Raw genomic sequence first — 19,973 nt, 5'->3', positions numbered from 1 at the left:
GGTGTCCAACTCCTGATACTCTCCACGAAGACGTGTCAGAGCAGCATAAGCAGCATCGTGGACCGCCATGTCGATAGTCACTCCAACACCATGAGCAGTGTGCAGCACGGTAGTGGAGTCATACTCCCGAGAGTAGAGGTGGACAATGGCACGGTACTGCTCCTGGTTGAAGTCCTGGTACTCCTCATAGATGGTGTACTCAGGGTGCCAGCGATAACCCAGATAGGTCATCATCTCAACCAACACAGCAGGTGATCCTGAGGCACCAATGGCCGTCATGTGGTGCACGACCTGCCTCGTGGGTTCCATCTGAAAACAAAGATGTTTTCACAGGAGTCAAATGACAATATGGATAATGTTCAAATACTACTCTAAAGAATAACTAGGGCTTATCCAACTTTGGGGTGAACGTGGTCATGGGATCCTAGTGTCAGAGTTAGTAAAATCGTTTAACCCGAGTAGGAGAGAGTTCAGAGTCCCAGAGTAAGGATCGAGGAGTAAAAGATCCTAATACCACCGAGATGGCGGCGTGGGCCCGCAAGGCACACAGCCATGTTAGTAAAAGTTTTTGTAATGTCTAGACTTGACTTCGGCCAAGGAGTGTGGAAGGGGGATTCCTACAGGCAGTCGGCTCTGATACCAACTTGTGACGCCCCCAATTCAATCGTACACTGATCGTACACGTTTGCGTGTATGATTAGTGTATGATTGAATCGGGGGCGTCACACTCCGCTTCACACACACACATACACACGCGCGCGTGCACACACACACACTAAGACTCCATTTCACACACACGCATGCTCTAGGTGGAGCATTTGTTCCTACCACCCTTCGTCCAACCCTACCCATATGATAACCAATCACCTTAGTTTACTTATATAACATGGACAAATTCCACTTTATTTTAGTAGTTAGCAAACTTCTCATAATTATATAACGCAAATCACGAGTAGAAAGTGACTTTTTTACACAACCATGTTAACATGGCCACGTAAATCACAAGTTAAAGTGTAATACCATTATACTTATATCCCGATGCAAAAGGTAGAGTACAAGTCCGAAGAGTAGAGGCGCAGACACGCACTCTCTCTCTCAGAATCTCACACACATACCAGTTACGTGACGCCCCCCTAAGCAGACCCGTATGTTACAATTTGTGCACCCGCGGGTACACGTGATGGTGTGCATTTATTTAATCCAGACGGTGAACCCAAACAGTAGTTGCATTCATTCCCCTCCCGCTGCCTCTTCTTCGGTCGCCGTCGCCCGTTATCCATGGCCCGGCCGAAGGTAACGACATATGCCTTGCTCCCGCCGGAGCGACACTTTGAGCTGCTTCCGGAGATCTAGAGGCGGCGCGAAGCCCGGATCACAGCCGCGCTGCCTCCGGAGTCCGGACTAGCCAGAGCTAGAGGAGGAGGCAGTGGAGGCGAAGCAGCACGCGGAGCCAGAGGAGGAGAATGATGACTCGAGCGAAGAGGAGCCTGAAGAGGAGGACGACAACGCGGGCGAGGTGGAGCCGGCGCCACCGGCTGCATGCTTCGCCATGGCGGAGTTGACCCAAGAGGAGGGGCGGCGGAACATCAGGCCATCCTCTAGTCCATCCTGTCGAAGGCCAAGGTGGAGGCCAACCGCCGCTTCCACCGATAGCGAGAGTGGGGGATCAATGAGATGTTCGCCAAACTGGAGGAGGAGCAGGAGGACCTGGAGTTGCAGCATGCAGCTACCTACCCATCTCCAACGACGAGTAGTGTGGTCTAGCTTAGGTTATATACTTACTATTAGTTACTACTATTGCATGGTACTATCTAGAGATATCTAGTACCCGCTCCAAAGCTAATGTCATCTTTAGGTTGTGCACCGTGACCAGGGTAAAGGGGAAAATGAGAGAATTTAATGCTTATTTGCTAATTAATAACATTGCATGCAATGAACTGACCACTTCATGTCGTGTTTGAAAGTCTCAACTAATTGAAATCATACATGCCCCACGTCTCTTCTTATTGGTTGATTCCTTTATTTATGTGAAGAAACGAGGTGAAATTTATTGCACCACATCTAAGTGTTTTGTGATTATTTGGTTTTCGTAAGATGACTTATACAGTACTACTCCTTGATGTAAAATGCTTTTAAGATGAGTGAATGAAAGCTTGGCGAGCGCCTTCTATTTGTTAAAAAAACATACTTCTAATACTCCCTCCTTTCTTATTTAAAGGGCTCATCTAAAAAATAGATTTCCATTATACTCAGACTTAAAGGGCTTTGAGTTTCACGCCACATTTATTTCATAGAGATAAGAGAAAGGAAATTTTAGTGGTCATGCATGCATCTTTTTGCACTAGCACTCATATATAAGGGTTGACTGGTCGCTTCCCGCGGACGTGCACGGGCGGTGGAAGAGGAAGGAGAAGGGAAGCGGGTTGTGGAGTACGCCAGTTCCAGCAAGAGCTCCAAGGAACGTTCATGCCAAACAATGCATAGTAGTACAGTATAGTCCAGCGGAGTATGAATTGGCCTTGAGGTTGCGCATGGATGACATGGCTGCAACATGCATGTTGTAGTTCGATAGCCTACCGCTCCACCTCGCATGGTTTGTTCACACAAGATTTGCATGCATGCATGTCACGCACGTACTTGTCGAAGGCGTGCTCGAAAAAGTCCGCTAGTCCGTATTGGTCCATGCGCCCGGAAAACAACTAATCCTAGTCGCTGTAAATGTCATGCGTGCTTTCATTCCATGCATTAAACATGGATTGCAACAAGGAAATACAATATATCAAAGAAAAATTATCATAATTAAAGTCCTTGAAATCCAAAAGAGTGGGTTCATCGCTACTTAAAGTTTGACCTCTCCAATCCCACTTTTATCAATTTTTTTCCTTAAGATCTTTAAACTCGGAATCATTGGGACGTGTTCTAGCTAAAGTTGACTCATCTCCAGTCCCATCTTTACCAATATTAGAAAACAAAGATTCAATAGGAGTCACACCAATCACTTTAAGATCTTCACCATTATTCTCACAAAAACTAGAAGAACATGCTTTTACAAACCAACCTCGCTTAGCATGCATCCTAGCGGTTCTTTCTTTACACTCATCAATAGAAATTTTAATGGCTTTAAGATATTCATCAATATCATGCTTGGGTGGCATAGATCAAATTTTCAAAGAATCAATCTCAAGAGAAATTCTATCCATGTTCCTAGCCAAATCATTAATCTTAAGAAATTTTTCTTCAACCATAGCATTGGAATTCTTTTGAGAACTAATAAAATCTTTAATATTATTTTCAAGATCAGAGGGAATTTTATTATAATTTGCATAATAATAGTTTTAGGAATTACCATAATTATTAGAGGAATTACTAGGAAACGGCCTAGGGTTGAAATTACCTCTATATGCGTTATTACCAAAATTGTTCCTACCAACAAAATTTGCATCCATAGATTCATTATTATTCTCAATCAAAGTAGACAAAGGAATATCATTAGGGTCAATAGGAGCATTCTTACTAGCAAAAAATTTCATAAGTTCATCCATGTTTCCATTCAAAGTATTAATTTCTTCAATCGCATGCACCTTTTTACTAGTAGAAGATCTTTCGGTATGCCATTGAGAGTAATTAGACATAATATTATATAGGAGTTTAGTATCTTCTCCTAATGTAATTTCCATAAAATTACCTCCCACGGTGGAATCTAAAAGATTTCTAGATGCAAAATTCAATCCGGCATAAAAAATTTCTATGATCATCCACAAACTTAAACCATGAGTAGGGCAATTTCTTATCATCAATTTCATCCTCTCACAAGATTGTGCAACATATTCAAGATCAAGTTGCTTAAAATTCATTATATCGTTCCTAAGGGAGGTGATTTTAGCGGGAGGAAAATTCTTGGAAATAAAAGCATCTTTACACTTGTTCCACGAATCAATACTATTTTTAGGCAAATATGAAAACCAAGTCTTAGCATGATCTCGTAGTGATAACGGAAATAGCTTCAATTTAACGATATCATTATCCACATCTTTCTTATTTTGCATATCACATAACTCAAGTGAAAGTATTTAGATGGGATGCGGCATTTTCACTAGGAAGGCCAGAAAATTGATCTTTCATAACAAAATTCAACAAAGAGGCATTAATTTCATAAGATTCCGCACTAGTGCTGGGAGCAATCAGAGTACGAATAAAATCATTATTATTAGTATTGGAAAAGTCACACCATTTGGTATTTTCTTGAGACATCGTGACCAAGCAAGTAATCTAGCACACAAGCAAACAAAAGGCACACGAAATGACAAACGAAAGAAGGGTGAATAAAAAGGGCAAATGTTTTTGTATTTTTCTGAAAACATTTAGAAGTGGGGAGAGAAAAACGAGAGGAAAATGTCAAATAATGTAATGCAAGAGATGAGAGTTTATGGTGGGTACTTGGTAGGCTTGATGTAGAACCTCCCCGACAACAGTGCCAGAAATTCTTCCTGCTACTTCTTGAGCTTGCGTTGGTTTTTCCCTTGAAGAAGAAAGGGTGATGCAGCAAAGTAGAGATCAGTATTTCCCCTAGTTTCAGAACCAAGGTATCAATCTAGTAGGAGGTACAAGCAAGTATCCAATCTATGCACCTGCACAAACAATCAAACACTTGCACCCAATGCGATACATGGGTTTTCAATCCCTTCACAGTCACTTGCAAGGATGAGATCTGATAGAGAAAGGTATAAAATATTACTAAAACATAAAACAAAGTAAAAACAAATAAACTACAACAAGGTATTTTTGGGTTTTTTGGTTTATAGATCTGAAATATATATGATGGAAAATAGACCCGGGGGCCATAGGTTTCACTAGAGGCTTCTCTCTTGAAAGAAAATGGTGGGTGAACAAATTACTGTCGAGCAATTGATAGAAAAGCGCCAAGTTATGACGATATCCAAGGCAATGATTGTGAATATAGGTATCACGTCTATATCAAGTAGACCAAAACGATTTTGCATCTACTACTATTACTCCACACATCGACCGCTATCCAGCATGCATCTAGAGTATTAAGTTCATAAGAACGGAGTAATGCTTTAAGTAAGAAGATATGATGTAGAGAGATAAACTCAAGCAATATGATGAAAACCCCATCTTTTTACCCTTGATGGCAGCAATACAATACGTGCCTCGCTAGCCCTGCTTTGTCACTAGGTGAGGACACTGCAAGATTGAACGCAAAACTAAGCACCTCTCCCATTGCAAGAAAAACCAATCTAGTTGGCCAAACCAAACTGATAATTCGAAGAGAAATACAAAGATATTTAATCATGCATAAAAAGAGTTCAGAGAAGACTGATACGTCCATTTTGCATCATGCTTTTATATTGATATTTATTGCATTATGGGCTGTTATTACACATTATGTCACAATACTTATGCCTATCCTCTCTTATTTTACAAGGTTTACATGAAGAGGGAGAATGCCGGCAGCTGGGATTCTGGGCTGGAAAAGGAGCAAATATTAGAGACCTATTCTGCACAGCTCCAAAAGTCCTGAAACTTCACGGAAGTCATTTTCAGAATATATAATAAATACTGAGCGCAAGAAGTTCACCAGGGGGGCCACACCCTGCCCACGAGGGTGGGGGGTGCGCCCCCCTACCTCGTGGGCCCCATGGTGGCCCTCCGATGGCCATCTTCTGCTATATGGAGTCTTTCGATGAGGAAAAAAAATCATAAGCCATCTTTCCGGACGAGACTCCGCCGCCATGAGGTGGAACCGTGGCGGAACCAATCTAGGGCTCTGGCGGAGCTGTTCTGCCAGGGAAACCTCCCTCCGGGAGGGGGAAATAATCACCATCGTCATCACCAACGCTCCTCTCACCGGGAGAGGGAAATCTCCATCAACATCTTCACCAGCACCGTCTCCTCTCAAAACCCTAGTTCATCTCTTGTATCCAATTCTTGTCTCCAAGTCCGGGATTGGTACCTGTGGGTTGCTAGTAGTGTTAATTACTCCTTGTAGTTGATGCTAGTTGGTTTATTTGGTGGAAGATCATATGTTCAGATCATATATGCATATTAATACCCCTCTGATTATGAACATGAATATGCTTTGTGAGTAGTTACATTTGTTCCTGAGGACATGGGAGATGTCTTGCTATGAGTAGTTGTTGGAAATATGCCCTAGAGGCAATAATAAAATGGTTATTATTATATTTCTTTGTTCATGATAATTGTCTATTGTTCATGCTATAATTGTGTTATCCAGAAATCGTAATACATGTGTGAATACATAGACCACAACACATCCCTAGTGAGCCTCTAGTTGACTAGCTCGTTGATCAAAAGATAGTCATGGTTTCTTGACTATGGACATTGGATGTCATTGATAACGAGATCACATCATTAGGAGAATGATGTGATGGACAAGACCCAATCCTAAGCATAGCTCAAAGATCGTGTAGTTCGTTTGCTATAGCTTTTCTGAATGTCAAGTATCATTTCCTTAGACCATGAGATTGTGCAACTCCCGGATACCGTAGGAGTGCTTTGGGTGTGCCAAACGTCACAACGTAACTGGGTGACTATAAAGGTACACTACAGGTATCTCCAAAAGTGTCTGTTGGGTTGGCACGAATCGAGACTGGGATTTGTCACTCCGTATGATGGAGAGGTATCTCTGGGCCCACTCGGTAATGCATCATCATAATGAGCTCAATGTGACCAAGTGGTTGATCACGGGATCATGCATTACGGCATGAGTAAAGTTACTTGCCGGTAACGAGATTGCACGAGGTATTGGGATACCGACGATCGAGTCTCGGGCAAGTAACGTACCGATTGACAAAGGGAATTGTATACGGATTGATTGAATCCTCGACATCGTGGTTCATCTGATGAGATCATCGAGGAGCATGTGGGAGCCAACATGGGTATCCAGATCCCGCTGTTGGTTATTGACCGGAGAGTCGTCTCGGTCATGTCTGCGTGTCTCCCGAACCCGTAGGGTCTACACACTTAAGGTTCGGTGACGGTAGGGTTGTTGAGATATTAGTATACGGTAACCCGAAAGTTTTTCGGAGTCCCAGATGAGATCCCGAACGTCACGAGGAGTTCTGGAATGGTCCGGAGGTGAAGATTTATATATAGGAAGTCAAGTTTCGGCCATCGGGAAAGTTTCGGGGTAATCGGTATTGTACCGGGACCACCGGAAGGGTCCCGGGGGTCCACCGGGTGGGGCCACCTATCCCGGAGGGCCCCATGGGCTGAAGTGGGAGGGGAACCAGCCCCTAGTGGGCTGGTGCGCCCCCCTTGGGCCTCCCCCTGCGCCTAGGGTTGGAAACCCTAGGGGTGGGGGGCGCCCCACTTGGCTTGGGGGGCAAGCCACCCCCTTGGCCGCCGCCCCCCCTTGGAGATTGGATCTCCTAGGGCCGCCCCCCCTAGGGACCCTATATATAGTGGGGGAGAGGGAGGGAAGCCGCACCCTAGCCCCTGACGCCTCCCTCTCCCTCCCGTGATACTCCTCCCTCTCCCTGAGCTTGGCGAAGCCCTGGCGAGATCACCGTTGCTTCCACCACCACACCCTCGTGCTGCTGGATCTTCATCAACCTCTCCTTCCCCCTTGCTGGATCAAGTTGGAGGAGACGTCTTCCCAACCGTACGTGTGTTGAACGCGGAGGTGCCGTCCGTTCGGCGCTAGGTCATCGGTGATTTGGATCACGACGAGTACGACTCCATCACCCCCGTTCTCTTGAACGCTTCCGCGCGCGATCTACAAGGGTATGTAGATGCACTCCCCTCTCCCTCATTGCTAGATGACTCCATAGATTGATCTTGGTGATGCGTAGAAAATTTTAAAATTCTGCTACGTTCCCCAACAGTGGTATCAGAGCTAGGTCTATGCGTAGTTTCTATGCACGAGTAGAACACAAAGCAGTTGTGGGCGTCGATATTGTCAATTTGCTTGCCGTTACTAGTCTTATCTTGATTCGGTGGCATCGTGGGATGAAGCGGCCCGGACCGACCTTACACGTACGCTTACGTGAGACTGGCTCCACCGATTGACATGCACTAGTTGCATAAGGTGGCTGGCGGGTGTCTGTCTCTCCCACTTTAGTCGGATCGGATTTGATGAAAAGGGTCCTTATGAAGGGTAAATAGAAATTGGCATATCACGTTGTGGTTTTGGCGTAGGTAAGAAACGTTCTTGCTAGAAACCTATAGCAGCCATGTAAAAACTTGCAACAACAATTAGAGGACGTCTAACTTGTTTTTGCAGCATGTGCCGTGTGATGTGATATGGCCAAAAGGATGTGATGAATGATATATGTGATGTATGAGATTGATCATGTTCTTGTAATAGGAATCACGACTTGCATGTCGATGAGTATGACAACCGGCAGGAGCCATAGGAGTTGTCTTTATTTATTTATGACCTGCGTGTCAACATAAACGTCATGTAATTACTTTACTTTATTGCTAAAGCGTTAGCCATAGTAGTAGAAGTAATAGAGGACGAGACAACTTCAAGAATACACAATGATGCAGATCATGATGATGGAGATCATGGTGTCATGCCGGTGACAACGATGATCATGAAGCCCCGAAGATGGAGATCAAAAGGAGAAAATGATATTGGCCATATCATGTCACTATTTGATTGCATGTGATGTTTATCATGTTTTACATCTTATTTGCTTAGAACGACGGTAGCTTAAATAAGATGATCCCTCGTAATAATTTCAAGAAAGTGTTCCCCCTAACTGTGCACCGTTGCGAAGGTTCGTTGTTTCGAAGCACCACGTGATGATCGGGTGTGATAGATTCTAACGTTCGAATACAACAGGTGTAAGCCAGATTTACACACGCAATACACTTAGGTTGACTTGACGAGCCTAGCATGTACAGACATGGCCTCGGAACACAGAAGACCGAAAGGTCAAGCATGAGTCGTATAGAAGATACGATCAACATGAAGATGTTCACCGATGTTGACTAGTCTGTCTCACGTGATGATCGGACACGGCCTAGTTAACTTGGATCATGTTTCACTTAGATGACTAGAGGGATGTCTATCTGAGTGGGAGTTCATTGAATAATTTGATTAGATGAACTTAATTATCATGAACATAGTCTAAAAATCTTTACACTATGTCTTGTAGATCAAATGGCCCACGCTAATGTTGCCCTCAACTTCAACGCGTTCCTAGAGAAAACCAAGCTGAAAGATGATGGCAGCAACTATACGGACTGGGTCCGGAACCTGAGGATCATCCTCATAGCTACCAAGAAAGATTATGTCCTAGAAGCACCGCTAGGTGACGCACCCATCCCAGAGAACCAAGACGTTATGAACGCTTGGCAGTCACGTGCTGATGATTACTCCCTCGTTCAGTGCGGCATGCTTTACAGCTTAGAACCGGGGCTCCAAAAGCGTTTTGAGAGACACGGAGCATATGAGATGTTCGAAGAGCTAAAAATGGTTTTCCAAGCTCATGCCCGGGTCGAGAGATATGAAGTCTCTGACAAGTTCTTCAGCTGTAAGATGGAGAAAAATAGTTCTGTCAGTGAGCACATACTCAAAATGTCTGGGTTGCATAACCGCTTGACTCAGCTGGGAGTTAATCTCCCGGATGACGCGGTCATTGACAGAATCCTTCAGTCGCTTCCACCGAGCTACAAGAGCTTTGTGATGAACTTCAATATGTAGGGGATGGAAAAGACCATTCCTAAGGTATATTCAATGCTGAAATCAGCAGAGGTGGAAATCAAAAAGGAACATCAAGTGTTGATGGTGAATAAAACCACTAAGTTCAAGAAAGGCAAGGGTAAGAAGAACTTCAAGAAGGACGGCAAGGGAGTTGCCGCGCCCGGTAAGCAAGCTGCCGGGAAGAAGCCAAAGAATGGACCCAAGCCCGAGACTGAGTGTTTTTATTGCAAGGGAAGTGGTCACTGGAAGCGGCACTGCCCCAAATACTTAGCGGACAAGAAGGCCGGCAACACTAAAGGTATATGTGATATACATGTAATTGATCTGTACCTTACCAGTACTCGTAGTAGCTCCTGGGTATCTGATACCGGTGCGGTTGCTCACATTTGTAACTCAAAGCAGGAGCTACGGAATAAGCGGAGACTGGCGAAGGACGAGGTGACGATGTGCGTCGGGAATGGTTCCAAGGTCGATGTGATTTCCGTCGGCACGCTGCCTCTACATTTGCCTACGAGATTAGTTTTAAACCTCAATAATTGTTATTTAGTGCTAGCTTTGAGCATGAACATTGTATCAGGATCTCGTTTAATTCGAGATGGCTACTCATTTAAATCCGAGAATAATGGTTGTTCTAGTTATATGAGAGATATGTTTTATGGTCATGCTCCGTTGGTGAATGGTTTATTCTTAATGAATCTCGAGTGTAATGTTACACATATTCATAGTGTGAATACCAAAAGATGTAAGGTTGATAATGATAGTCCCACATACTTGTGGCACTGCCGCCTTGGTCACATAGGTGTCAAACGCATGAAGAAGCTCCATGCAGATGGACTTTTGGAGTCTCTTGATTACGAATCATTTGACACGTGCGAACCATGCCTCATGTGTAAAATGACCAAGACTTTGTTCTCAGGAACAATGGAGCGAGCAACCAACTTATTGGAAATCATACATACTGATGTGTGCAGTCCAATGAGTGTTGAGGCTCGCGGTGGCTATCGTTATGTTCTCACCCTCACTGATGACTTGAGTAGATATGGGTATGTCTACTTAATGAAACACAAGTCTGAGACCTTTGAAAAGTTCAAGGAATTTCAAAGCGAGGTTGAGAATCAACGTGACAGGAAAATCAAGTTCTTGCGATCAGATCGTGGGGGAGAATACTTGAGTCACGAATTTGGCACACACTTAAGAAGATGTGGAATAGTTCCACAACTCACGCCGCCTGGAACACCTCAGCGTAATGGTGTGTCCGAATGTCGTAATCGCACTCTATTGGATATGGTGCGATCTATGATGTCTCTTACCGATCTACCACTGTCATTTTGGGGCTATGCTTTAGAGACTGCGGCATTCACTTTAAATAGGGCTCTGTCGAAATCTGTTGAGACGACACCATATGAATTATGGTTTGGGAAGAAACCTAAGCTGTCGTTTCTGAAAGTTTGGGGATGTGATGCTTATGTCAAGAAACTTCAACCTGAAAAGCTCGAACCCAAATTGGAAAAAATGCGTCTTCATAGGATACCCTAAAGAAACTATTGGGTATACCTTCTACCTCAGATCCGAAGGCAAGATCTTTGTTGCCAAGAATGGGTCCTTTCTAGAGAAAGAGTTTCTCTCGAAAGAAATAAGTGGGAGGAAAGTAGAACTTGATGTAGTATTACCTCTTGAAGCGGTAAGTGGCGCAGCTCAAGAAAATGTTCTTGAGGTGCCTGCACCGACTAGAGAGGAAGTTGATGATGATGATCATGAAACTTCAGATCAAGTTGCTACTGAACTTCGTAGGTCCACGAGGACATGTTCCACACCAGAGTGGTACGGCAACCCTGTCTTGGAAATCATGTTGTTAGACAACGGTGAACCTTCGAACTAAGAAGAAGCGATGGCGGGCCCGGATTCCGACAAATGGCTGGAAGCCATGAAATCCGAGATAGGATCCATGTATGAAAACGAAGTATGGACTTTGACTGACTTGCCCGATGATCGGCGAGCCATAGAAAATAAATGGATCTTTAAGAAGAAGACAGACGCGGATGGTAACGTAACCATCTATAAAGCTCGGCTTGTCGCTAAGGGTTATCGACAAGTTCAAGGGGTTGACTACGATGAGACTTTCTCACCCGTAACGAAGTTGAAGTCCTCTGAATCATGTTAGGAATTGTCGCATTCTATGATTATGAGATATGGCAAATGGATGTCAAAACGGCATTCCTTAATGGTTTCCTTAAGGAAGAATTATATATGATGCAGCCGGAAGGTTTTGTCGATCCTAAGAATGCTGACAAGGTGTACAAGCTGCAACGCTCGATTTATGGGCTGGTGCAAGCATCTCGGAGTTGGAACATTCGTTTTGATGAGATGATCAAAGCGTTTGGGTTTACGCAGACTTATGGAGAAGCCTGCATTTACAAGAAAGTGAGTGGGAGCTCTGTAGCATTTCTCATATTGTGTGTGGATGACATACTGTTGATGGGAAATGATATAGAATTCTTGGAAAGCATAAAGGCCTACTTGAACAAGTGTTTTTCAATGAAGGATCTTTGAGAAGCTGCTTATATATTAGGCATCAAGATCTATAGAGATAGATCGAGACGCCTCATTGGTCTTTCACAGAGTACGTACCTTGACAAGATATTGAAGAAGTTCAAAATGGATCAGTCAAAGAAGGGGTTCTTGCCTGTATTGCAAGGTACGAGATTGAGCACGTCTCAATGCCCGACCACGGCAGAAGATAGAGAAAAGATGAGTATCGTCCCCTATGCCTCGGCCATAGGGTCTATCATGTATGCTATGCTGTGTACCAGACCTGATGTAAACCTTGCCGTAAGTTTGGTAGGAAGGTACCAAAGTAATCCCGGCATGGAACACTGGACAGCGGTCAAGAATATCCTGAAGTACCTGAAGAGGACTAAGGATATGTTTCTCATTTATGGAGGTGACGAAGAGCTCGTCGTAAAGGGTGACGTCGATGCTAGCTTCGACACAGATCTGGATGACTCTAAGTCACAAACCGGATATGTGTATATTTTGAATGGTGGGGCAGTAAGCTGGTGTAGTTGCAAGCAAAGCGTTGTGGCGGGATCTACATGTGAAGCGGAGTACATGGTAGCCTCGGAGGCAGCACAAGAGGCAATCTGGGTGAAGGAGTTCATTACCGACCTAGGAGTCATACCCAATGCGTCGGGACCGATGACTCTCTTCTGTGACAACACTGGAGCTATTGCCCTTGCCAAGGAGCCCAGGTTTCACAGGAAGACCAGGCATATCAAGCGTCACTTCAACTCCATTCGTGAAAGTGTTCAAAATGGAGACATAGATATTTGTAAAGTACATACGGACCTGAATGTGGCAGATCCGTTGACTAAACCTCTCCCTAGAGCAAAACATGATCAACACCAGAACTGCATGGGTGTTCGATTCATCATAATGTAACTAGACTATTGACTCTAGTGCAAGTGGGAGACTATTGGAAATATGCCCTAGAGGCAATAATAAAATGGTTATTATTATATTTCTTTGTTCATGATAATTGTCTATTGTTCATGCTATAATTGTGTTATCCGGAAATCGTAATACATGTGTGAATACATAGACCACAACACGTCCCTAGTGAGCCTCTAGTTGACTAGCTCGTTGATCAAAAGATAGTCATGGTTTCCTGACTATGGACATTGGATGTCATTGATAACGGGATCACATCATTAGGAGAATGATGTGATGGACAAGACCCAATCCTAAGCATAGCTGAAAGATCGTGTAGTTCGTTTGCTATAGCTTTTCCGAATGTCAAGTATCATTTACTTAGACCATGAGATTGTGCAACTCCCAAATACCGTAGGAGTGCTTTGGGTGTGCCAAACGTCACAACGTAATTGGGTGACCATAAAGGTACACTACAGGTATCTCCGAAAGTGTCTGTTGGGTTGGCACGAATCGAGACTGGATTTGTCACTCCGTATGACGGAGAGGTATCTCTGGGCCCACTCGGTAATGCATCATCATAATGAGCTCAATGTGACCAAGTGTTTGATCACGGGATCATGCATTACGGCACAAGTAAAGTGACTTGCCGGTAACGAGATTGAACGAGGTATTGGGATACCGACGATCGAGTCTCGGGCAAGTAACGTACCGATTGACAAAGGGAATTGTATACGGATTGATTGAATCCTCGACATCGTGGTTCATCCGATGAGATCATCGAGGAGCATGTGGGAGCCAACATGGGTATCCAGATCCCGCTGTTGGTTATTGACCGGAGAGTCGTCTCGGTCATGTCTGCGTGTCTCCCGAACCCGTAGGGTTTACACACTTAAGGTTCGGTGACGCTAGGGTTGTTGAGATATTAGTATACGATAACCCGAAAGTTGTTCGGAGTCCCGGATGAGATCCCGGACGTCATGAGGAGTTCCGGAATGGTCTGGAGGTGAAGATTTATATATACGAAGTCAAGTTTCGGCCATCGGGAAAGTTTCGGGGGTAATCGGTATTGTACCGGGACCACCGGAAGGGTCCCGGGGGTCCACCGGGTGGGGCCACCTATCCCGGAGGGCCCCATGGGCTGAAGTGGGAGGGGAACCAGCCCCTAGTGGGCTGGTGCGTCCCCCTTGGGCCTCCCCATGCGCCTAGGGTTGGAAACCCTAGGGGTGGGGGCGCCCCACTTGGCTTGGGGGGCAAGCCACCCCCTTGGCCGCCGCCCCCCCTTGGAGATTGGATCTCCTAGGGCCGGCGCCCCCCTAGGGACCCTATATATAGTGGGGGAGAGGGAGGGCAGCCGCACCCTAGCCCCTGGCGCCTCCCTCTCCCCCCCGTGACACTCCTCCCTCTCCCTGAGCTTGGTGAAGCCCTGCCAAGATCACCGTTGCTTCCACCACCATGCCATCGTGCTGCTGGATCTTCATCAACCTCTCCTTACCCCTTGCTGGATCAAGTTGGAGGAGACGTCTTCCCAACCGTACGTGTGTTGAACGCGGAGGTGTCGTCCGTTCGGCGCTAGGTCATCGGTGATTTGGATCACGACGAGTACGACTCCATCAACCCCGTTCTCTTGAACGCTTCCGCGCGCGATCTACAAGGGTATGTAGATGCACTCCCGTCTCCCTCATTGCTAGATGACTCCATAGATTGATCTTGGTGATGCGTAGAAAATTTTAAAATTCTGCTACGTTCCCCAACAGTAGTCATGTGAATTTGGTATTCGTTCGATATTTTGATGACATGTATGTTGTCTCTCCTCTAGCGGTGTTATGTGAACGTTAACTACATGACACTTCACCATTATTTGGGCCTAGAGGAAGGCATTGGGAAGTAATAAGTGGATTATGGGTTGCTAGAGTGACAGAAGCTTAAACCCTAGTTTATGCGTTGCTTTGTAAGGGGCTGATTTGGATCCATATGTTTCATGCTATGGTTAGGTTTACCTTAATACTTTTGTTGTAGTTGCGGATGCTTGCAGTAGAGGTTAATCATAAGTGGGATGCTTGTACAAGTAAGGGCAGCACCCAAGCACCGGTCCACCCACATACCAGATTATCAAAGTACTAAACGTGAATCATATGAACGTGATGAAAACTAGCTTGATCATAATTCCCATGTGTCCTCGGAAGCGCTTTTCTTTATATAAGAGTTTGTCCAGGCTTGTCCTTTGCTAAAAAAAGAATTGGGCCACCTTGCTGCACTTTATTTACTTTTGTTACTTGTTGCTCGTTACCAATTATCTTATCATAAAACTATCTGTTACCTATAATTTCAGTGCTTGCAGAGAATACCTTGCTGAAAACCGCTTATCATTTCCTTCCGCTCCTCATTGGGTTCGACACTCTTATTTATCGAAAGGACTACGATAGATCCCCTATACTTGTGGGTCATCAAGACTCTTTTCTGGCGCCGTTGCCGGGGAGTGAAGCGCCTTTGGTAGGTGGAATTTTGTAAGGAAAAATTTATATAGTGTGCTGAAATTTACTGTCACTTGTTACTATGGAAAGTAATCCTATGAGGGGCTTGTTCGGGGTATCTTCACCCCGACCAGTAGAGCAAAGAGTTTCTCCTCAACCTACTGAACCTACTGAAAATGAAAATGTCTTCTTTGAAATTCCTTCAGGTATGATAGAAAAACTGCTAGCTAATCCTTTTGCAGGAGACGGAACAGTGCATCCTGATGAGCACCTAATATATGTGGTTGAAGTTTGTGGATTATTTAAGCTTGCAGGTGTACCCGAAGATGTTATTAAGAAGAAGGTCTTCCCTTTATCTTTGAAGGAAGATGCATTGACATGGTATAGGCAATATGATGATATGGGGTCATGGAACTACAAATGGTTGAAATTGGAATTTCATCAGAAGTTTTATCCTATGCATCTTGTTCATCGTGATCGCAATTATATATATAATTTTTGGCCTCGCGAAGGAGAAAGCATCGCTCAAGCTTGGGGGAGGCTTAAATCAATGTTATATTCATGCCCCAATCATGAGCTCTCAAGAGAAATGATTATTCAAAGTTTATATGCTCGACTTTCTGATAACAATCGCACCATGCTCGATACTTCTTGTGCTGGCTCTTTTATGACGAAGACTATTGAATTCAAATGGGATTTATTGGAAAGAATTAAACGCAACTCTGAAGATTGGGACCTCGACGAAGGTAGGGAGTTAGGTATGACACCTAAGTTTGATTGTGTTAAATCTTTTATGGGTACCGACGTTCTCCATAAATTTAGCACTAAATATGGACTTGACTCTGAGATAGTAGCTTCTTTCTGTGGATCTTTTGCTACTCATGTTGATCTCCCTAGAGAGAAGTGGTTTAAATAGCATCCTCCCATAGAAGTAAAAGTAGCTGCACCTATTAAAGTTGAAGAAAATACTATCACTTATAATGATCCTATTGTTCCTACTGCTTATGTTGAGAAACCACCTTTTCATGTTAGGATAAAGGATCATGCTAAAGCTTCAACGGTGGTTCGTAAAAGCAATATTAGAACTTATACACCTGCTGAGCAAATTAAAGTTGAACCTAATATTGCTATTGTTAAAGATCTCTTGTCTGATAATATTGATGGGCATGCTATTCATTTCCGTGATGAGACTGCTAGAATTGCTAAACCTTGTGCTAAAGATAAACCTAGATCTTTGGTAGGCATGCCTGTTATTTCTGTTAAAATAGGAGATCACTGTTATCATGGCTTATGTGATATGGATGCCAGTGCTAGTGCTATACCTCATGACTTATACAAAGAAATTGTGCATGATATTGTACCTGCTGAGATAGAAGATATTGATGTCACAGTTAAACTTGCCAATAGAGATACTATTTCACCAATTGGAATTGTTAGAGATGTTGAAGTCTTGTGTGAGAAAACTAAATATCCTGCTGATTTTCTTGTTCTTGGTTCCCCACAAGATAGCTTTTGTCCGATTATATTTGGTAGAACCTTCTTGAACACTGTTAATACTAAGATAGATTGCAAAAAGGATGTTGTTACTATTGGTTTAGGTCATATGTCTCATGAATTTAATTTCTCTAAATTTTAGACAACACTGTGAAGTGGAATTGCCTAGTAAAGATGAAATTATTGGTCTTGCTTCTATTGTTGTACCTCCTAGTGATCCTTTAGAACAATATTTGCTAGACCATGAAAATGATATGTTTATGAATGAAAGAAGGGAAATAGATGAAGTATTCTTTAAACAGGAACCCATCCTGAAACACAATTTGCTTGTTGAAATCCTAGGGGATCCTCCTCCACCCAAGGGTGATCCCATGTTTGAGCTTAAACCGTTACCTGATACTCTTAAATATGCTTATCTTGATGAGAAAAAGATATATCCTGTTATTATTAGTGCTAACCTTTCAGAGCATGAAGAAGAGAGATTATTGAAAACTCTGAGGAAGCACCGTGCTGCTATTGGATATACTCTTGATGATCTTAAGGGCATTAGTCCCACTCTATGTCAACACAAAATAAATTTGGAGGAAGATGCCAAACCAGTTCGTGATCATCAACGACGGCTGAATCCTAAGATGAAGGAAGTGGTAAGAAAGGAAGTACTAAAGCTTCTTGAGGCATGTATAATTTATCCCGTTGCTGATAGTCAGTGGGTAAGTCCTGTCCATTGTGTCCCTAAGAAGGGAGGTATTACTGTCGTTCCTAATGATAAAGATGAGTTGATCCCGCAAAGAATTATTACAGGTTATAGGATGGTAATTGATTTCTGCAAATTAAATAAAGCTACTAAAAAGATCATCACCCCTTACCTTTTATCGATCAAATGCTAGAAATATTATCCAAACATACACATTTTTGCTTTCTATATGGTTATTCTGGTTTCTCTCAAATACCTGTGTCAGCCAATGATCAATCAAAGACTACTTTTACTTGCCCTTTTGGTACTTTTGCTTATAGACGTATGGCTTTTGGTTTATGTAATGCACCTGCTACCTTTCAAAGATGCATGATGGCTATATTCTCTGACTTTTGTGAAAAGATTTGTGAGGTTTTCATGGACGATTTTTCCGTCTATGGATCCTCTTTTGATGATTGCTTAAGCAACCTTGACCGAGTTTTCCGGAGATGTGAAGAAACTAATCTGGTCTTGAATTGGGAAAAGTGCCACTTTATGGTTAATGAAGGTATTGTCTTGGGGCATAAAGTTTCTGAAAGAGGTATTGAGGTTGATAAAGCCAAGGTTGATGCTATTGAAAAGATGCCATGTCATAAGGACATCAAAGGTATAAGAAGTTTCCTTGGTCATGCCGGTTTTTATAGGAGGTTCATTAAGGAATTCTCCAAAAATTTCTCGGCCTCTGACTAATTTATTACAAAAATATATACCATTTGTTTTTTATGATGATTGTGTAGAAGCATTTGAAATACTTAAGAAAGCATTAATCTCCGCACCGATTGTTTAGCCACCTGATTGGAATTTACCCGTTGAAATTATGTGTGATGCTAGTGATTATGCTGTAGGTTCTATTCTAGGGAAAAGAGTTGATAAGAAATTAAATGTTATTCAATATGCTACTAAAACTCTAGATAATGCCCAGAGAAATTATGCTACTACTGAAAAAGAATTCTTAGCAGTTGTATTTGCTTGTGATAAGTTCAAACCTTATATTTTTGATTCTAAAGTAACTATTCACCCGGATCATGCTGCTATTAAATATCTTATGGAAAAGAAAGATGCTAAGCCTAGACTTGTTAGATGGGTTCTCTTGCTACAAGAATTTGATTTGCATATTATTGATAGAAAGGGAGTTGAGAACCCCGTTGCAGACAACTTGTCTAGGTTAGAAAATGTTCTTGATGACCCACTACCTATTGATGATAGCTTTCCTGATGAACAATTAAATGTCATAAATGCATCTCATAATGCTCCATGGTATGCTGATTATGCTAATTATATTGTTTCTAAATTTATACCACCTAGTTTCACATACCAGAAAAAGAAAACGTTCTTCTATGATTTGAGACATTACTTTTGGGATGACCCAGATCTTTATAACAAGGAGTAGATGGTGTTATTAGACGTTGTGTACCTGAGCATGAACAGGAACAGATCCTATGCAAGTGTCACTCCGAGGCTTATGGAGGACACCATGCTGGAGATAGAACCGCACACAAGGTATTGCAATCCGATTTTTATTGGCCTACTCTCTTCAAGGATGCCCGTAAGTTTGTCTTGTCCTGTGATGACTGTCAAAGAATTGGTAATATTAGTAGACGTCAAGAAATGCCTATGAATTATTCACTTGTTATTGAACCATTTGATGTTTGGGGCTTTGATTATATGGGACATTTTCCTGCCTCTAATGGATATACACATATTTTAGTTGTTGTTGATTACATTACTAAGTGGGTACAAGCTATTCCAACTAGTAGTGTTGATCATAACACTTCTATTAAAATGCTTAAAGAAGTTATTTTTCCAAGGTTTGGAGTCCCTAGATATTTAATGACTGATGGTGGTTCACATTTTATTCATGGTGCTTTCCGTAAAGTGCTTGCTAAATATGATGTTAATCATAGAATTGCATCTCCTTATCACCCGCAGTCTAGTGGTCAAGTAGAATTGAGTAATAGAGAACTCAAATTAATTTTTCAAAAGATTGTTAATAGATCTAGAAAGAATTGGTCCAAGAAACTTGATGATGCATTATGGGCCTATAGAACTGCATATAAAAATCCTATGGGTATGTCTCCGTATAAAATGGTTTATGGAAAAGCATGTCACTTACCTCTTGAACTAGAACATAAGGCTTATTGGGCTATTA

Source organism: Triticum urartu, chromosome 4A (genome assembly GCF_056163025.1).
Source record: "Triticum urartu cultivar PI428250 chromosome 4A, HENAU_Tu73, whole genome shotgun sequence".
Taxonomy (NCBI): domain Eukaryota; kingdom Viridiplantae; phylum Streptophyta; class Magnoliopsida; order Poales; family Poaceae; genus Triticum; species Triticum urartu.
This window is presented reverse-complemented; position numbering follows the sequence as displayed.